A 5,651-nucleotide genomic window follows, 5' to 3' on the forward strand; every position below is an offset into this window, starting at 1 on the left:
AGCGTGCTGCACCCGCGCCCCCACCCCAGGTAGCCACATCCCGGTGACTTCCTGCGAGCAGCATCTCTGAACGCGACCCATGGCTTGCATGGCTGGTGCTATGTCTCCAGGCAGCAACATGCCTGTGGCCACCTGCGTGCGGGCCCCTTGGAACAGGTGGGCCGGCGTCCTCTGAATGACACTCGGCTCCACTCCACTCCTGTGCCACAGCCCTGCTGGAATTGTGTGCGGTGCACGCCCCTCCCAGCTGGCTTGTTCCTCCTGGCACAGTATCCCCACGCACCTCCTTTCCCATTTTCTGTATCTCTGCACCCCTGGTGCTGGGTGGGCGCATGGCTGCATCGCTATTCTGTGCCCATAGCACATCCAAAGAGCTGTGTGCATGTTATCGCCTGCAAGCAGGAATCATCTGCTCATATGAATCCCAGGGCCTAGCTCTGATTTTGTTTATGCAGGTTTTATGCCGGTGCAACACGGCTGACGTCAAGTGTTTTGCTCCTGATTTATGCTAGGGTGAAGTCTGAGTTAGGCCTTAGTTTCATCATTCTTGCTTCCCCTGCCATAGGCCCTTGGTTTTCTGAGTGCAAGGCACAATGTGTCAGTCCCAGTACACTGCTGCATTTTTATGAGACTTTGCCAGTATCCCCCATTCACATCACCTCCTACATGTAAAGCTTACCCACTATGTGAAACTGGGGCATCATCTTTATTATAGACACCATGCTCTGGACATCTACATGCACCTCATCTTCTGACCGCAAAACTCACCCATCCGTCAGAACTTCAGCATCATCTTTATTACATGCTGCCACTTGCACCTTGCCTCCTGCATGCAAAATATACCCAGGCTGCAAAGCTATGACAGCATCTTCCTTGCACTACTTTCCAATCGCAAACATGCAGCCTCCCTTCTTTCCTTAGGCCCAGGATGCCTGTCCACACACTGCTTCAGCACTGTTCTTCCTACACCCACCCCTGCATGTCACCTCCTAAAAGATAGGCACAAGGCTTCTGTAAGACTTTAATAAATCCCTTCCCCAGCCTGGCACAACTACCCGTGCACCTGAACGCCCCCCCACTGCATCTAGAATTAATACATCAGTTCATTCTGGCAGTGTCTTTGTTCTTACCCTCTCATCCCTGATGCCTCTAAAACGTCCATGCACGCTAGACTTCTTGCCTGTGAAATTTGTTCATCCATCCCAGCTGCTGCAACTGTAGGGGGAAGTCATTGTCACATGTTGGGAGTGATGGGGTAAATGCACTCTCATAGCTTTTACACTGATTGCAATGATGCTCGGAAGAGTTATTAATGTCTCTGAACTCTAATCTTGGGGTGTTGGTCTGAGGCTTATGTGGTCTGACACAGTGCAGTAAACCTTTAGGGGTTTTCTAAAGCACCCCTTCTCGCTCGTTAATGTGTAGTTTTCCTTTTTCATGAAAACGCTGGTGTTGAGATGGAAATGATGTGGTAAATGCCTCCTTCACATAATGCTTCTGAATACAGGGTTAGGCAGCTGAGTTTGCTCAATAGCTCCTTCACATAGATGCGTTACGCTGCAGGTGCACGAAGGCATTTGTGTCTGTGATGTGTGTGTCTGGGGCCAAGGGAGGCCGAGTCTCTGTGATGTACATGTTGGGTATACACAGTGTTCATTGTGTCAGCAATGCTGTATGTGCAGTGTCTCAGAGGAAGCCTGGGTTGGGGCGATGCCAGAAGCCAGAGTACCTTCCCCACCCATGGCTCAACACTGAAAAGCTTTTTTTGTAGGGTGATTCCCCACCACACAAGATCTCGAGTGCAGGACCCAGGCACAGACACTGGAGGGAGGGGACTGTGCGCTGTGCAGCTCTGTCCAATGCTGCTGCCTGCTGCAGAGAGGCCTGATGGGGTTGCCATGGCAACTTGCAGCAGCACCATCCGCCAGTGCTAGCTGGGCCAACAACCACGGACACGCGCGCATGCATTATACCGACACTTGGCGTAACTCCATTGGCTTCAGGGGAGTTGCAGTGTGGGTAGACTGAGTCTGACACACTGTTAGCAAACATTCAGGCACCTTCTTCTTCCCCTTCCAACCCCCCTCTAAGCACTTGCTGACAGGCAGGCACACCAGGAGCCATCAGTCTAGTTTGGCTCTGTCCACGTGGACAGAGCATCTTGAAACCGAATCCTGTTTGATGCATATTCCCAGCCTTTGCAGGTGGCGTGAAATCTTCAGAGCTGGGGGCCAGCTGGGGATGTCACCATTCTGCCTTACTCATGTATTTATTTATTTATTGTAGGGCCTAAGGACTCCAGGCAGCTCACAGGGATCCACACCGCTAGGCACTGTGCAGGCAAGGTCCCTCAAAATCACTCTGCTAGAGAATGCACTGCTGGCTGGTTTGACACTGTGTCTGGGGAATGCACAAATGGGCCCAGCCTGGGGTAGATGTGATGACAACAGAGAGAGGTTTGTTTGCGTGTATCTGTAATCGCAACGTCTCACTTGCTACAGGCGGCCTCGTGAGTGAGACCAGATCCTGGTGAATTCTCAAACAGAAGAAGGTTTCAAGGAAGGATTGAAAAGAGAGGAAGGAGGCAGCCTTGTAAACTGTGATCAACAGGAAGGGTTTGCCTTGATGTGGCGAGAGAGATGAGAGAAAATGTGGGGGTGCTTGTGAGCAGGTGAGGCTGGTGGTGCAGGTCAAGTGATGATGTGGGCAAGGGAACATCTCCATAAGAAATTAGGCATTAGAGCTTCAGGTGGGCTGAGCTGGGCTTGAAGTCAATGGGGCGCTGTGCATGAGTATCTGGCCTTAGATTCCTTCCCTCCAGGTACCAAATTGTTTCACAGCCCAGAAAGTAGAGACAAGAACCATTTCTTTTTCAATGAAGTTCTGCTCTATCAAGCTTGAGGGAGAGCAGTGGTTGGAAGCAGGAGCATTATGCATGCTCTTACATCAGGTTTATCTGTCCAGGCCCAGGCTGCTTTGACATGAACAGGGCTTTAAACTGCTAGCTCTGTGTGTGCTGCTTTCTGTGGACAATGCTGAGTACATGAATGGTACTCGGTACTAAATAGCCCCCACATCAGTATTATTTTTTATTAATGATGACATAGTTGGCTTTGTTCAGATGATCCCCCTGCCTGTCTGCCAGGGTTTGTGTACTGTGAGTTGCCACTTTTAGTCTTCCCTGTGCATCTGGAGTGCTGGTGGTGGTCAAATCCTGCTCTGTACACTCTGGCCAACTCTTTGCTGTGCCTTGTGTGTGCTTTGCTTTACTTTGCTTTTTCATTCAGCCCTTGGCCAGTCAGCTCCTAAGAAGCCTGAGGAAGGGGGCTGAGATTAGAACTGGTCTGGCATTTCCTAGCCAAGTGTTTCATTTTAATGGAAAATGATTTTTTTTTGGATTAAACAGAAGTTTTTTTGTAAAAATGTCATTTTTTTCTGGAAAGTATTCAAGCTTTAGTTGAAAAAACCTTTGAAACTCAAAACGTTTCAATGCTTGGCCTCCAGAAGTTAAAATGTTTCTAAGTTTTGAGTTTTTAATGAAAATTTGATATTTCATACAGGAAGAAACGATCCCTTCTTTGCTACCAAGCCCTGTTATCCTTTGTGCCCTATCTCACCATAGCTAGCTTTTTCCACTGTTAGGGGAGGGAAGGCAGGGTACTGAGGGAGAGAGTCTTGGATAAAAATGCTGTTTTGTTCCTTTGAGGAGAATGTCATTGGAAATGAATCCTCCGGCCAGCCCACATCTTGTTCCTGGTTACAGTGGGGATATGGATGTAGAAGCTATTGGGCTTTGAAGCGGGTATACTCCATCAGTTCCCTGTCTTCCCTTCTGGCCAGCTCTGCATGGCAGCAGCCTCAGGAAGAGCTGTTCTGAGTAGGGGTTGAAAGATGCAGAGTTGCTTGGTAAAGATGACATACTCCTTGCAAAGCCTAGAAACCTTCCCAGCGCTACCAAAAGAGGACAGCTGTCAAAGAGAAGAGGTGATAAAATACTGCCTGGGTGTGGGAAGAGGAACTGAGGCTGGGGGGAGATGAACTAGATTTGGGAGAGGAGGAGACTGGGGGTGTGAGAAACAGAGAGGAGGAGCGTGATGGCATGTCCGGGAGGCTTGAATCAAATGCACCTACCTGCCAGGCAAAGTGGGAATCCTCCTCTGAGGCCTGACATTAAAGCACTGATCTGACCTCTTTGGCAGGGGAGGAAAGCAGCTGGCTTTTCTGCTCTCCCTGTTCCTTTGCTTGAGTCCAAGCAGCTGGTCGGGAAGGGATCCCAGGAGGCCATCTAGTCCAGCCCCCTGCTCAAGGTAGGTGAGCTTGCTGCTCTACCTGAGGGTCTACCTGTCTGAGAGGTTGCAGGCATTGGCAGGGCTGCTCCAGTGCCTTTCTTTTTGTGGGAGGGTGCTGGTCATCAACCAGCTCATCCTGTCTATTCTCTGGCACCACTTCTACGTCCTGCCTGTGGCCCTGGAGCTCCTGGCCAGTTTCCAGAGATGGGCACTGAGGTTCTTTTGGCTAGGATGGCACTAGGTCTCTGCAGGGGTCCTGAGCCTCCTCTTGCATGAGGGGGGCAGAGCGTTGGCCAGGTAAATAGACTTTTATGCGCTGGCCCGGCACATGGAGCTGCCCACACTGTGTGCGCTGGGCCACTTACTCGAGGAGATAAAGACTGCCTTGCCAGATGCTGCCCTCACATACATCCTACGGGTCCTGCACAAGGGCAGTCATCTCCCACCAGTATCCCCCGGGAGCCCAGAGCTCATCATGGGGCCCCTACTTCAGCAGGCTCCGTGGCAGTCCCTACCTCATCACCTCAGCAGGCTGGGGGATACAAAACTGGTCTGCTTCCAAAGAGCTCATTGCCACCAGCTCATGTTTCACACTCTCCACCATCTCATCTTCACTTCCCACCCAGATACTAAGTGATGGGACAACCTTGGCGAGGGCAAAGGTCCCCGGTGGACAAGCCTGTATTCTACCCTCATCCTATGACCCACTGGAGACCTCAGCTGGCAGCTCCTCCACAGAGCTGTCAACACAGGCACATACTTAGCAAATTTCACAGACACTAGTGATACCTACCCCTCCTGTCAGCAGAAGGAGACCCTGGCTCAGTTCTGTGTCTAGTGCACAAGCTTGCAGCCCTTTTACCACCTCCTCAAGGACCTCTTGTTGGGGTTCTGGCTGCACTACTCCCTACACCTTTTTGTTTATGCGCTTCCCATTCATGGCCCCACCACGTCCCAGGACCTCCTAGTCAACCTCCTCCTGGCCCTCCCTAAGCTGGCCATATATGAGGAAGGAGACTTTGGTCAGGAGGGTGCACAGTGCCTTGAGGGCTGTCTTCCTGTCCCTTACTGTTCATGTCTCTGGGGAAAGTTTCACTGGGTGACATCCACTGGCTCCTTGGACTCATTCAAGAGCCAGTAGGCACTGGCCAGTGTGATCTGTTCAGTGTCCTTCCTTGGAGCAGTCATTTCAGGGATCCTGGTTTTCTCTGTTTCAAAATCCCAAATTCTCAGATTAAAAAACCCAATCTCTCTGATTAAAAAAACCCCAAATCAGCATTTTTCCATGATTGAAATGAAACACCACCATATCTGTTGAACACAATGTTTTATTGATATATTTACAATCTTAAAGCAATTTTG

Source organism: Gavialis gangeticus, unplaced genomic scaffold (assembly GCF_001723915.1).
Source record: "Gavialis gangeticus isolate Ggan-Ray unplaced genomic scaffold, GavGan_comp1, whole genome shotgun sequence".
Taxonomy (NCBI): Eukaryota; Metazoa; Chordata; order Crocodylia; family Gavialidae; genus Gavialis; species Gavialis gangeticus.